Source organism: Anser anser, assembly GCF_964211835.1.
Source record: "Anser anser genome assembly, chromosome: Z".
Taxonomy (NCBI): Eukaryota; Metazoa; Chordata; class Aves; order Anseriformes; family Anatidae; genus Anser; species Anser anser.
The window spans coordinates 24,701,496-24,717,043 of NC_139723.1; the positions used below are offsets into that span (position 1 = coordinate 24,701,496).

At 41.2% G+C, this 15,548-nt stretch overlaps 2 long non-coding RNA genes across 5 annotated transcripts in view; one reads left to right on the forward strand and one right to left on the reverse strand.

Annotated features, from left to right (window-relative positions):
• LOC310890139 overlaps positions 1-15,548 on the forward strand; it is a 764,802-nt gene that overhangs the window by 748,086 nt on the left and 1,168 nt on the right. Inside the window, exon 4 of one of the 2 annotated variants that reach the window (XR_014577049.1) lies at positions 15,201-15,273. The exons of the other annotated variant lie outside the window; for it this stretch is intronic. This is a non-coding gene — a long non-coding RNA (uncharacterized lncRNA). The remainder of the gene's footprint in view (positions 1-15,200; positions 15,274-15,548) is intronic. 2 annotated transcript variants of the gene reach the window in all.
• Positions 13,700-15,548, reverse strand: part of LOC310890137 — a 28,999-nt gene continuing 27,150 nt past the window's right edge. For all 3 annotated transcript variants that reach the window (XR_014577045.1, XR_014577046.1, XR_014577047.1), the window contains 2 exons: positions 15,185-15,281; positions 13,700-14,071 (listed from right to left, as the gene is read on the reverse strand). This is a non-coding gene — a long non-coding RNA (uncharacterized lncRNA). The remainder of the gene's footprint in view (positions 14,072-15,184; positions 15,282-15,548) is intronic.

The following is a 15,548-nucleotide window of genomic DNA, read 5'->3' on the forward strand; positions in this document are numbered from 1 at the left end:
TTATATCACTTTTATGTGTAATGAAGATTATTAAAATTTTAAAATAGTAAGAGCTTTAATGAGAAGTGGGCAAATACTGTTTCCAAAAACCCTGTCAAAATATTATTCAACATCCACAGTCTTACCATTAATGTAAAATGGGATGAAAAGAAATAACTTTCTGTAATTCTTCCAGTTTGTTTCAGAAATCCGATTCTGTGCCATAATTTTTTCCTTGCCTTCCACCTTTAAATAACTGCTTTTACACAGAAGCTCTTCATGTTACCAGCAAAAAATAAAAATAAAAAAAATTTAGAAGTAGTGGTCACCTTCTCTTCCTCTTTAACTTTTAGACCTCTCCTCTTTGACTCTTCTTCTTCCTCTTAGAAGGACTAGTTTGCCAGTTCATTGTTGTCTTACTCTTTAATTCCCCTCTGTGTGAGATAATTGAGATTCATATGAAAGTGAAGGGGAGAAGCTAGAATAATTTATTGAATACAATTCTGCAAAACATGCCTGAAAGGAATGATATTCATTATTTGAGTGTGAACTCTAAAGCATAATTATTTCTGCTTGCCTCTATACTTTCAAAGTCATTGCGAACTATACGCAGAGATTACCAATGTAGCTGAATACTTACAGTGTTACTCTTTCATGATATATATAAAAAAAAAATAAGTGTGAGAAGCAATGGCATTTCAAGTCAAGTGTGGGCAGCTTACGTCCTGCTTATGCAATTCAAATAACTTTAATAACATTTACATTTAATAAACATTAGACTACTTGAAAAAAAGAAACCATCTTTATTTTAAATTAACTTCATATCCTGGCACTAATGAAATTTAATTAGTCTAAACATTAGTGCTTAAAATACATTACAAATTAAAATTTCATCTAGATCGTGCTTAAATGCTTGAAGCTGGTAGAAATAGGATTTGTAGTAATTAAATCTAAGTTTACAATCATAAATCAAATATTGATATCAGTATTTCAGTTGGTGTATATTTGCCTGAGGGATTTTTTTAATGGAATTTCACAGAAAATTCATAATTTTGCAATCAATGAAATTAAAAACTGACTGTAAAAGTCATGTTTTTAATTGTAGACTTATTCTGAGCATAAAATTATCTAATGTTTGCCCCTTTGGGGAAACTAACATCAAAGACTACAAAAACTGCCTGTTATAATATTAGACATGGAGGTTCATCTGGGATTTTTTTAAGGGACACTCATCTTTCACTTTCCTTCAGAAAATCCAGGTTTGAAAAATTGAAAGTTTTTGCTATAGTAGACCATTCTTCAAGAAGGCTTTGTCAGGAAAGATTTTTGTAGTTCAGCATGCAAATTTTTGCCAAGATAAACCAACCCTAAGTTTGGTCAAGCACTTACTTGATTCAGGAGGTTCTGGTTCCAAGCCAGGCAAAATTCAGTCCAGAAGCTCCATCCTCGTGAACCACTAGATTGAATGGTATTTCATGAAGATGGATAGCAAGATTTTCTCTGAAAACTCTTGTGTAAGTAACTATGCACCTGGACTTAAAAAGAAAATTATTTACTGCATATTATTGCAAGCCTTAATTTTCATCAGATGTTTAGTTTCTCGTAAAGGTAATAACTTTCCCACCTATCCTTATACAGTTTTTTTTATCAGAGTGTGGTAAATAATCAAGTATCTCTTATTTTTAATGTATTCCATGGACAAAAGAATGGCCTACTGGTGGAGATCACGTCTTTGTCTCTTCCTCACACTACTATGTGTAGTACAGAGTTTCCAAGTGATAGGGACTCTCTTCAATTTCTTCATGACACACAAAGGAAAAGGGAACCCTGTTTTTTTAAATTATTATTATATTATTATTATCACCATTATTATTGTTGTTGTTTTGTTGTTGTTGTTTTGTTTATTTATTTACTTTTGGGGATGTGGAGGGAATGTGGCTAAAAGCAAGGAGAAATCACATTAAAGCATTGACTAGAAACTGGGGAAATGAGACTCTGGTGTAGACTTCATTAAATTTTGTGATCCCCAAAGTTAATTAAAACAGACTACATCCCTGAATAAGTAAATTGTTATCTTTTGTGACTTCTAGTCTTACTTAGAGAGCATTATTAATGTTTACCAGCTACTTTCAGAGAAAATACTGCTATGTGTAAACCTAGAGAAATACTCACCCCTTCTGGAGAAAGAGAGGGCAGAGTAGACAACGTATCATGGATGTGTCAGAGCACTTGACACAGGTGTCATGCTGCAGGCAGCAGTATATGCACTTGCACAATATCATATGCCTTTGGCCTCAAATGACTGTAAAGAAAGTGTAGCACTGTAAGCATTTACAAACAACTTGTAGCCCCAAATCTTTGTTGGACAGTAGTAATACCTACACCTACGCAGAATACAGAGAGGTCAGAGACTGAGAATAAGATAATTAAAGGTTTCCAGGGTGCTAAGTTTAAGTAGGAGTGGCTGTCACCTGGTAATATTGAAATTTTGGTGTGCAATTGTTTTCTTTAAAGAAATTTGCTATTTTTTGATATAACAGATGGCTAACTATATGATGATTTTTCTCTTTTTCTCCAATGAGCAGAAATAATTGCCCTGACATGAGCCCTGGAACTAAGCGAGGGTAAGAACGTGAATATTTGGACAGATTCAAAATATGCATTCGGGGTAGTTCATGTACATGGGGCATTATGGAAAGAAAGGGGAATGCTATCCTCACAAGGGACTAATATAAAATACCAGGAAGAAATATTGAAATTAATAACAGCTGTACAGAAACCCCAACAGGTGGCCATAATGCATTGTAAAGCCCATCAAGGAGGGGTGTCAGAGATTGCAGAAGGTAACAGACTGGCAGATTTGACGGCCTGGAAGGTTGCGCGTGAAGTATGGAAAGTAATGGCTCTAATTCCATCGAAGGTAGGCCTCTCTTGTTTTAAATTACCTAAAGACCCAAAGTATTCGGCAGAAGATGAGAGACTTGCAAATCTGATGAAGGCCCAGAAGAATCCTGACAGATGGTATGTGACTACAACAGGACAACTCATAGTGCCTCCTATAGTAATGCGAGAAATCTTACAAATAAAACATAATGAATGTCACTGGGGTGCAGGAGCAATGGTGACCTATTTGAAACGAGGTGTCATCTCGGTACACATGTTAACAATGGCAAAGTCAGTAATGTCAAAATGTGAGCTTTGCTTAAAGAATAATCCGGTAGCGAGGAAACATGCTGAGATGGGAAGAACTAAGGCTGGGATAGAGCCTGGAGATTACTGGCAAATAGACTTCGTGGAACTGCCTAAAGCAAGAGGTTATAAATACCTGTTGGTAGGGGTTGATACTTTTTCAGGATGGCCGGAGGCCCTTCCCTGTCGCACCAACCAAGCAAAGGAAACGGTAAAACGGTTACTACAGGAAATAATCCCTAGATTTGGTGTACCATTGGGTATTTCTTCAGACAGGGGACCACATTTCATTGCCAATGTGGTTAAGGAGGTTAGTAGGTTACTGGGAATCACCCAGAACACCCTATCCCACTTACTCCACCCCCATCCTATAGTACTAGCGTTAACAAGCAGGCATGGAGGAATCAATAAGATAGTAGACTAACGAAGATGCATTAAAATTATACTTACTAATCTCTATATCAAGTTATACTTACTAACCTCTACTAACCTGATTCAACCTAATAGTAATGAAAATACTTGCTCTCGGTATGAGTGAAGTATTTTCAAAGGGGGGAAATGTTAGTGTTAGGGAGAATCGAATGGATGTTTTATTAATGTCTCTTAGGTGGTGGGTCATAAAGTATAATCAAGCATTGCCAAATGTACTTACATTATCAATTAATCTATGTATACTGGGAAATTTAGGGAGTATACTGAACAGTCAAATGAATCTTTGAAGGGGAGCCTTGGGAGGGAACAGGTACAACCTGACCTTTGATAAGAACCTGAAAATGCTGAAATGAGTTGAACCAGAACCAAGGAGCGGAGAGAGCATGCGTCGAGTGAGAAAGGTGAAAAGTTTAGCAGAGAGGAAGACTCCTTACTTCATCTGGACGACCACCTGGACGACCACCAGAGAGCACCACGCATGTGCAAACGGGAGGAGAGCTAATTAGAATGGAATGCGAGGCTGATGTTGCAACCTGTAATGAATATGTATGCCTTACGTAATGTTGAATGTATAAATAATGGCTGGGAAGTAACAGGACTTGAAGCCAGATTTGGGCACCTGCCCCGGCTTCCAGCGCTGAATAAAGCACCTTCATATAATCACTTGGTGGTTATGTGGTTGCTACGCTAACATGAGAAGATCTCAATTGTTGGATTTGGAACAGTTGATGTATTATAGCATTAAGTACTAATTGCTTTCTCACTCAGTAATTTGTCTAATGTAGGAGAAGCTGAAGAAATGAGGTCTTCACAAAGACAATAAGCTAACTCTGAAACAACACAACTGATTCTTGCACGTGTGATAAAACTGTTTCCTCAGCTGAGAGTGTCTCTCAGCTCCATCTTCCCTTGTGGCTGTAATGACCATTACTGAGGTGTAGATTCAGTCTCCCTAAGCTCGCTGTCCATAATAAAACAGAAGAAATCCGTGTGTGCTTGACAGAAGCATGAATGATGTATTTTGTTAGAATTTGGAGATTTTTGAGGAAACGGGAGCCTCCAAAATACGGACCGGTTCAGAAGAAATGAACCTGATCTTGCGAGAGCAGTCAGTTGTGCTGGATCATGAAGAATGCTATCAGAGCAATCCTAGCTTCACTCCATTGTTTTAGGTATTGCTGTGAAGGGCTTGCACAGTGTTAAGGCCTTTTTTTTTTCTTTTTTCTTTTTTTTTTTTTTCACATTGCCCTGCCAGTGAGGAGGCTGTGGTTGCAAAAAAGCTGGGAGGCAACACAGCCAGGACATCTGAGCCAAACTGGCCAAAGGGATATTCCATACCATATAGAATCATAGAACGGTTTAGGATGGAAGGAATCTTAAAGATCATCAAGTTCCAACCCCCCTGCCATGGGCAGGAACACCTCCCACCAGACCAGGTTGCTCAATGCCCCATCTGTCCTAGCCTTGGACACTTCCAGGAATGGGGCATCCACAGCTTCTTTGGGCGACCTCTTCCAGTGTCTCCTCACCCTCATAAAAATTTCTTCCTTACCTGAGTCTATCCTCAGCCTGTCTTCATAGGAGAGGTACTCCATACCTCTGATGATCATTTTTGTGGCTCTGCTCTGGACCAACTGCAGGTCCAGGTCTCTCTTGTGCTGGGAGCCCTGCTACTCCATACCCCGGACTCTGGAGGGCAGAGTAGAGGGGGAGAATCACCTGTCCTGCCCTGCTGGCCACTCTGCTTTTGATGCAGCCCAGGATACAGTTGGATTTCTGGGTTGCAAGTGCATACTGCTGGCTCATGTTGAGCTTCTCATCAACCAGTACCCCCAAGTCTTTCTTCACAGGGCTGCTTTCAAGGTATTTCTCACCTAGTCTGTATTGGTGTTCCAGAGAGCCCCTCTGCTCATGCATTAGATTGGGAGGCTGGGCATCTGGTTTGGATTGTTGGAACCGCTAACTTCAAGAAGAATTAAAATTGAGTGTTGGACATGTAGAACAGTAAAGAGGCATTTTCTCCTGCTTCTGTGGTAGGCAATGGGCATAGCTGAAATACATCTGAAACAAAACTATTACCAGCTCGTACCGTTCCAGACAGACCCTTGATGATATATGGGTCAACCACTGTGCTGCCAATTGTACAGACCTCCTAGTATTATTTTTTCAAAGGCAGTTAAACTTAATAAGCAATGACTTTTACTGGAACACTAAAGAAAGTCTGTTCATCAAAGGCTGCATCTATATTAGATGTGGAGATGGAGCAATAATGTAGTTTTGCAACAAATGAATATTACAGCAATGAGTATTTGTTATTGGTGCTCTGTGAGTGAATGAATGAAGTGCCCCTGTGGCTGCCACACCTTCTGTGATGATGGTAGCAAGGGAGACCCATGTTCCTGCTGGAGCTCTTTCTAGACTGTGAATTTATCCCAACTGTGTTCTGTTCCTTGGAGGTATAGCAACAAGCAATATAGTCCAATTGGAGAAGATCAGTAGATCAAAGCAGCTAAGGCTAAAGGCCTTACATGTTCATCATGTGGTTCCAGCATATAGGAGCTTTGGACTAGATTCATTTGGAGCCATTGGACAAAAAAATGCCTGCAAACTTTGATTCAAATCTATCCGAAGAACAGGTGATTAGTTTGGGTTTTTATATCCCCTTTCGGGGTTGCAATACATTGGTCTTGCACCTGAAACAGATCTTTAATTTCTGTTTCTTTAGAGAGAACATTCATTCATGTAGCACTAATCCTCTGTGAAACTGCAACTGCATGGAGTAAATGTGATTACTGGAGTTTTTTTGCAAAACTACATTCTTGCTCCATCCCAGCATCTAATAGAGATGCAGCCTTTGAGGAATGGATTTTCCTTAGTGTTCTAAGAAGAGCTGCATCCAAATGAACTGGGGTTCTCCTAGGACCACTACAGAAATATTTCTGCTCTCCATAGCTTGTCCAGCACAGGCAGTGTTGGTCAGAGCACGGTTGCCTCTGACACTTAGAATCATAGAATCATAGAATCATAGAATCATAGAATATCCTGAGTTGGAAGGGACCCTTAAGGATCATCAAGTCCAACTCTTGATACCGCATAGGTCTACCCAAAAGTGCAGACCATGTGACTAAGTGCACAGTCCAATCTCTTCTTAAATTCAGACAGGCTCGGTGCAGTGACCACTTCCCTGGGGAGCCTGTTCCAGTGTGCAACCACCCCCTCTGTGAAGAACCCCCTCCTGATGTCAAGCCTAAATTTCCCCTGCCTCAGCTTAACCCCGTTCCCACGGGTCCTGTCACTGGTGTTAATGGAGAAAAGGTCTCCTGACTCTCGACACCCCCTTACGAGGAAGTTGTAGACTGTGGTGAGGTCTCCTCTCAGCCTCCTCTTCTCCAGGCTGAACAGGCCCAGTGACCTCAGCCGTTCCTCGTACGTCTTCCCCTCCAGGCCTTTCACCATCTTCGTAGCCCTCCTCTGTACACTCTCCAACAGTTTCATGTCCTTTTTATACTGTGGTGCCCAGAACTGCACACAGTACTCGAGGTGAGGCCGCACCAGCGCAGAGTAGAGCGGGACAATCACCTCCCTTGACCTACTAGCGATGCCGTGCTTGATGCACCCCAGGACACGGTTGGCCCTCCTGGCCGCCAGGGCACACTGCTGGCTCATATTCAACTTGCTGTCTACCACGACCCCCAGATCCCTCTCTTCTAGGCTGCTCTCCAGCGTCTCATCGCCCAGTCTGTACGTGCAGCCAGGGTTTCCCCGTCCCAGGTGCAGGACCCGACACTTGCTCTTATTGAACTTCATGCGGTTGGTGATCGCCCAGCTCTCCAACCTATCCAGATCCCTCTGCAAGGCCTTTCCACCCTCATTCGAGTCCACAACTCCTCCAAGTTTGGTGTCATCAGCAAACTTGGTGCATGACACTTAACGTAGACTCACAGTTTACACGGAGGTCAATCTGAAAATGAGAATCATGTTGGAGATGAGAAGAAGGTGACAGAGATGTACTTAGGGTAAATGAGTAATTTCTGTGCCCATTTCTTCCAAGTTGAATAAGAACAAAGTGAATTAACAGTTGTCAGTAACTTAGATCACGATAGATTTTATTTCCTAATTGTTCTGACAGTACATTCTCCTGTCCACTGTGGGTCTGTTCCACTTCCTAGAGCAGTCAAGCTGGATTCTGCCATTTGTCAGCAGAATTTTACATAAACTTTTCCTGAGTGCAGTCTACATGGATAGAATATAAAGCGTGTATAACTTCCTCCATCCAGCCAAATGAATAAATATTTTATGTTAAAGGACTAAGCATCTTTTTTTTTTTTTTTTGGGGTGGGGGGAGGGGGGTCTGTTTTCTAGACCTTACAAAATAGATCATGGCAACGTTCTATTGAAAAATATGAAAACAGTTATCTTAAGAAACAAAAATGTATAGCAGCTAAGTGTAGTAACCAGTGAAAAGCTTTTTGCCAGTCGAACTTGAACCAAAAGAGATCGGAGTATTCTGCAGAAAGCAAATAAAGACAAGGAATCAGGGTGTCTCGGTCAATCAGATGTGATGGAAAGCCAGCAAAAGAGTGAGTGCTTTTTTCATCTGCTGTAATAAAAATGATAAGAAAATCTGTTTAATAGAAAACAAATTCAATTCAGATGATCAAGCTGGGGACTGGTCTGCATGAGAATGATACAGAATTTGTGTTAGCTATTTTAAAGAAAAAGTTAAATAAGTCTGGGTTGCTGTGATATCATTGACGCTGTCTGAAGAAAGTTATTGACCAGGAGGTTTCTTAAGTTTTTCACGGGTGTCTTAGGAAGAAAAGAAATGAAAAACCGAGGGAAGTGAGAGCAGGAAGGCTTATACAATGTCGAAAAACTGAATATCCCGGGATAAATGCTTAGTTCTACAGACGAAACGAGGTTTCCATGCAGGGGAATTGTTTGCCTGAATTTTCTGTAAGAGTTTCCCAGTGACTAAGGAAATTAACGGGAAAGGACTCACTTGAGAATGCACTTTGTTCTTACAGGTCCCATTTCAATACATAGTGTGATACATCCAGAGGTAAATCTGTTTCATCGTCATTTGGTTTACTTTCCTGTGAGTCTGATCAATGGAGACAGAGGACAGCCACGCACAGTAGTCCTCTCAGGTAAGAAAGCGTTTTCCTTCCAACAGGGGTGTTAGAGTGAGCTCTGCAGGGAGATGGGGAACAAGATAAAGAATGGTGATTCCTAGGTTTTAGCTAGCACAGTTGTGTCTCAGAAAATGAAGTAGAAGACTCTGAGATCAATAAGCAATTAATTGAAGATGTAAACGGAAAGTGTTACCTACAGGTTTAACAGAAATAAGTGGGACGTTTGGGAAGAAGATTGGGAGAAGCCGGTAAAAACCTGCAATAAAAGGTTTGCGTGGAAATTGAAACAAGGGACAGTAACTAATAAGGAATAGAAATGATAAAAAAGGGGGGATAGGAAATCAAGGAAATGGGCAATACCCAGAACAAAGCCGTTTTAAGGAAAAGCCCCCTTGGGTGCATAGTGGCACATGGGAAGGATATTGTCAGAACTGGGGGGGCACAGAAAGCAAGAGGACTCTCCTTAAGCATTGCAGTCAAGGGTGGCCACTATACAAGCTTGAGGATGGAGCTAAATGGCCACTTTATGGATGAATCGGCTAGAACTGTCCTGCAATTAGCGTTGTTTTTGAGGAGAGAAGGAAAATGGGTTGAAATGTTGTATACTGATATGTTGTTTCAGCATCCTGGAGGGAAAAAGGTATGGAATTAAGCTGGCCCCTGACTGAGCCTTTGGTGAAAGTACAGGCTGGAGAAAGATAAAAAGAAGCGTTAAAAGGGTTATTGAAGGTGCTAAAGGTGTGGCATGTAGTATTTGACAAAGCTGTTTGAAGCTGAATGAGCAGGGAAAGAGGATATCAAAATCACAGGTGTGAGCCCTCTGGGGCCTCTGGTAAATACCAAAATCTGGTTAAACTGGGAATTGAGAATCTATTCTAACAAGGTCCAAAAGAAACCCCTATGGAATTTTTGGACCAGCTTTGAAATGCAGAGAAGAAAGAAAATATACCAGTTTGGACCTGGCTTCGGAAGACAAACAGAGGCAATTGACTACCCTCTTTCTAGGACAATCAGCTCCTGATATCAGAAGGAAATTGTCTTAGGTTGCAGGATAAACTTGCAACAGTCAGAGCAGGAATGACGGGGACCAGGGGCATCTATCCTAGCAGATCCACTGGTTGAAATAAAGCTAGGAATGAAGAGAGAGGCATGGATTTTTAGGTTGGATATGGGAGCTTCTTTCTTTGTGTTAATCCAAAAGTTGATTCTGGAAAAGCGCTAGGTCTGTCAATGCAGTAGGAGCAACTGGCCAAAAGGAAAAGGCTTTTTTCTTTTGCAATGCTCAAGATTGGAATTGGGGAAAAATGATGGGAATCCATCCGTTTTTCTACTTACCCAATTTGCTTAGGCCCTTCTTAGGAAGGGACTTGCTGGAAAAATTGGATGCAAAAGTTTCTTTGGAACAAGGGAAAATGGAAATCAAAGTAACAGCTTAAGCTCTGAAGTCTATCTATCCGTGGCGAGTCCAGAGAAAGCTCCAGATAGGACTCCCTGGATGGGTGTAATTATGAAGCAAATGTATCTGGGAGTTTGGGCTACAGGACTAGTTGGGGGAGCAAAGAATGTAGTACCTGTATAAAAAGTTGATTTAAAGGAAAATGCTCCGAAGGTATGCTAAAAGCAATACACACTAAAGGTGAAAGACAGAAGGGGAATGGAAGGAATAATCAATAACTTGCTTAATTATGGAGTAATCTACTAATAGTAGAATGTGAGTCAGAATATAACACTCCATATAGGCCCAGTTAGAAAGGCAGATGGAACCTATCGTATAGTTCAGGATTTAAGGGCCATCGATAGGATCACAAAAGATTTATACCCTGTAGTAGCCAACCACTACAACCTTTTGGCAAAATTAGAAAAGAGTCAAGTTTGGTTCACGGTACTAGATTTAAAGGATGCCTTTTTCTGCCTGCCCTTGGCACCTGAAAGCCAGCAACTCTTTGCCATTGAATGAGAAAATCCTAACAGAAGATGAAAAACTCAGCAGCTTACTTGCACTGTGTTAGCACAGGGGTTCAAAAATAGCCCCACCGTATTCAGAAACCAAGTAGCCTGGAATATTGAAGCTTGGAAAAGCCCTTCAGGGAAAGGGGACACTTGCAATACGTAAATGACCTGTTGATAGCTCCTCAAGAAGAAAAGGAATGTGTAGAATGGACTATTAGTTTCCTAAATTTGTTTGGCATTAATTCTGTGAACCCAGCCTCTTTCCTTAGGAACAGAGTTTATTGCATCAAGACCATGGACACGATATACTCCAGCCGACCACCCCTAGAAGATGCAGAGGATTGGTACGTAGACGGCAGCACCTTCATCCGCCAGGGATATGCGGTACCTCCCAGGATATGCGGTAACAAACATCAGCCCAAAAGGCTGAAATCATTGCCTTGGTAAGAGCTCTTGAGCTGGCAAAAGGGAAAAGAATTAACATTTGGACAGATTAGAAATATGCCTTTGGTGTGGTGCATGCACATGGGGCAATTTGGGAGGAGAGAGGATTCTTATCATCCTCAATTAAACACGCAGAAGAGCTAAAGTTGCCATTTTGCACTGTAAAGGACATCAAACAGGGGCTACCGCTATTGAAAGGGGAAATAGACTGGCTGACGCAGAAGCCAAAGGGGCAGCAGAATGGGCGTCTGAGAGTCAAATTTTGGCACTAGTACCAGAAGCAGAAAAGCAGGCATTAACAAAAGTCTTAGAAAATGAAGTAGAAGATTCTGAGATCGACAGGCATTTAAGACCTGATGAGTACGCAAGAGACTTATGGGGGAAATGAAGTGAAGGTGGATTTGTGCCACTAGCAGAAGCACACTGCCAGCAACTGTTGGTGTGCAAGTTAGGTGGAGCTATCCCCCTTGTGCCCGGCGTGGGTGCACAGCGCTGAATAAACAGACCTGCTTTATAACCATTCTGAGGTTCTAGACAGAGTCTGATTTCCGCAAGTCAGTAGCTGACCAATGCTGTAGAGCTCAGAGCAGATGTCATCAACAGACTTCAAGTGACTGATCAGGGAATTTGATTAGCTAATATGACTGAATAGCTCTAACTACCAGGACTAAAAGTTTGGTATTTCTGGAGAATATCGTGTAGACGAAGGAGTGTTCAAATGATGATGTACTAGTTTTGAAGTCTACAAGTATATTCTACCAAACTTTTTAAGAATAAATTCCATGCTAGGCCAACTGTAACGAAATTTTTCTATTATTTCTACAAAGCTGTCTCAGTTTGAAACCTTGAGACAGTTCAGTGTTGGGTAGTCATCTGTCTCAAAATGCTGAGAAGATGGGGCTGCATTCATTTGCAAACTGGCCGTCATAAAGGCCTTAAACTTTGCATTATGTTGAGGCAGTGGTGATCTCAGCCTTCTTGTTTTTCTCTGAGTAATGTAGCTCCCAAAAGAGATCCCAAGGTCCAGAAAAGACATGGAAACAATTGGTGGCTTGTAAGGAAAAATCATATTCCATCACACAGCAACACCAGAGCTGTCTGTAGAGTTTAGAAGTCAGCTGAAGTTATTTATGTTTCATCTGAACCGAGTAAGAAAAGAGCAGTTAATATAAAAGAATGCATGTCTGACAATCATACAACCGGATGGGAGCCTGTTTTATCTGGGTCTGTGGATTTTGTATCTGTATGCTGTTGAGGAGATTGTCAGAATTCCGGTTACAGAATAAGGAACCTACAAAAAGTGCAGTACGCAAATGCTGGAGAGCACGGGTCAAAGTTTTACGCTTCCTGGGACTGCCTAGCATATTAAGAGGTCTAGGGAAAAAATGGCTGTGGTTCAACATTAACAGCACATTGACAAGTGTGATTTAAACCTATCCACATCTAAATCAGTCAGCCCTACTGAAATCTTCAAATACTTAAGAGGTAACCCGTAGCCAATGGTGTTAGAAAGTGCTGTGAGATTTGAGAAAGTAACCTGCATTTCTCTCCCATAACAGTTTTGTCCTTGGGTGAGAAGCAAGTGAGGGAGTTTGCTGCCCTTGTCTTTTATTTAACCTCTATCAGCACCACATGGAGTAAACTGCTACTGTCTTAAATAAATGTTACGCCTTTGAGAACCAAATTAGATGGCAAATAACCTGTTAAGAGCTGACTGCCTTCTTCCCCCCAGACAGCTGAGATGCACCTCTTTTTCCCTCTCTCAAGCATTTGCTGCTTTGCACTTCCTTTTCTTTCATTGGAGAGTCAGATAAATCAGTTGCTTTGCACTAGTATATGTTCCTTGGAAAGCCGCTTAAACTCTCTTCAAACACTGGACTACCTATACATTGATTGCTTCCTCTAAGTGGCACTTCTGCTCTAGCTGGATCCTCTAAATCCCATTTTACTGCTTCTGCTTGCTAAGCAGGTGAGAGAAACTTTCATAACCGGTGAGCAGAGAAGGAGCTGTAGTTCTGTATAAAGAAAATGTTTGGAACTTTTGAAGATGTTTCCCCTGCTCAGCTGCCATCCCTATGTTAATCAATCACCTGATCTTTTGCATTACAGCAGAAGTCTTGATTCAGTTATTAAGAAAAGTTATTTCTGAAAATACTCAGCCACCTCTGTGCATGCCAAACCTTTAATGGCACTGTGCAATACGCACATTGCAGTGATAAATCAGGTTGTGGAATGAATGGCAACATAAATATTTGGCTCCAGATCCAAAATGTCATTTATTTGGCCATTTTATTTAGGGTAGCACTCCCCTCCCCTCCCATTCCCTCCCCCTTCCACTCCCTCCCCTACGCTCCCCTCCCCTCCAGTCCCCTACATTCCCTTCCCCTACATTCCCCTAAACTCCCCTACACTCCCCTCCCCAATACTACGGTACACTCCCCTACATTCCCTTCCCTGCCCCTCCCTTCCCCACCCCTGCTCTACCCTGCCCTGCCCTCCCTTCCCTTCTCTTCCCCTCTTGTCCCCTCCCCTCCCCTTCCCTTCCCTTCATTCCCTCCCCTTCCCTCCCCTCTTGTCCTCTCTTCTCCTCCTCTCTTCTCCTTTCTTTCACAAACTTGAATGCTGAAGAGGGAGAACCGTCACTTCAAATCGCTTCAGTCATTCTCGTAGCTTATATCACTGGCTGATTCATGGGAATCCATCAGCAGTAATCATAAGCGTTACAGCTGCTGGGTCACTAGTCAAGCAAGAGTCTCAAACTGGGAATCGCTGACTTCTTTCTGTGGCTCAGACAGGTGACTTTCAATTCCACCCTGCCTTGGGCACGTCCTCTTGCTATGTCCCCACCTACAGTGCAGTTTTGCTTAGAAGCAGAAGCACGGTTTTGAAGTAGTTCCACTACTTCCATTTTCAGTGATTTAGCTTTGCTAGCCAAGTGGTTTCTGTAAATAGAACACAATCAAGAGATTTTGGTTAGAAACAACTAACTGAGCAGTTCCTTTCCACATGGGCAATAAATATTTACCCTTTCCTAATGGAGACTACAGTGTAAGAGATAATGACAGATCATTCAAAGAGCTTTGAAATAGCCCTTGGGGATGCTTAGTCCAGAGGACCAGAGTAAATCTGTCTAAAGTACACCATGGAATCACTCTGAATTACTTCCTAACAGAAGCGTGTCCTTACTATGTCTGCTATGGCTTCAGCTGGTTTCAGTGTTCTTCTTCACCTAATACTTCAATTAAGAGTTCTAAAGAAAGATGGAAAGATAGAGAAATATCTAAATCACAGATGAAAAGTGCTTTGAGAACTTTGGTCATTAGCCCCATAAAGCATCAAAGTTCTGTCCTATGAAGCAAATGCTTTATTCTCTTGATATCTAAGGAGGTAAATAAATCCAATGTTGTAACATTAAGGATTGGTTAGGAAAGTAAACCTTGAAAACAAGTAAAGGAGAAGACCAAGTAAGCACTTGTAGTGCCTATGGGGTAACTGCAGGGTTAGGCAAAGAACTATTGTGCAATGCAATCTTGTTATAAAAGAAGTATTATGTGAATTTTTACTGTTTTATTTCTTGAGTGTTCTATTTGAAAGGGAGTGAATCTATCAGGATTAGCTATTTAATTTAGAAATATAATGAAAATTGGCTTCTCTTTCCTTTTGAGTTCACCCCTTTTTATGGGATTTTATAATAGAGTAAGTAGGTATTTTTTTAAAACAGAGTAAAAGCGGGTAATTATATGCACAATTATTTTTAAAATACAGTAACAATAGCAAGGATGAGATGAAAGGTATTTATACACTATTATACTGTCACGGTATGTCCCATACATTAGTAACAGTCAGAGGATTCATGTTAGTGAACAAAAGATATCTTTAAATAAGTAAATAAATAATTAAATATATATGCATATAGGTAGATAGATTGACAGATAGATAGATAGACAGACAGACAGACAGGCACCTAAGAAACTGCTGTGAAGCTTCTTGCTCTCTTTTCTAAAAGTTAAAGTGAATACAGCATCAGGGTGTGTTACAAACATTACAAGCATTACCTTCAATCCACCACAGGTACACACGAGAGGTCAGTCTGCAGGTTGTGAAGGCAAAGAAACTGCTCTGGTTTGATGTGAAGAACCAAGACGTAAGTTGCTGTCAGAGAAAAGATGCTGTCAAAGTGCGTCACGTCTATGCTAGAGCATCTCTACCACCATCTGTACTGCATCTATACGCACCTATACTAGAACATCTCTACTTATCCAGTCTGGGTGATCTTATGAGCATTCTGAAGACCCAGAGGAGGGTCTGTTTGTCTTTTCTGCTTTTATAGCCAGTGAAAATTCTTATAATTTTACACAGACTGGATGAAAAACACAAAGTGTACTTCCAGTCTTCACAGCTTCTAAGCAAGTGGAGATG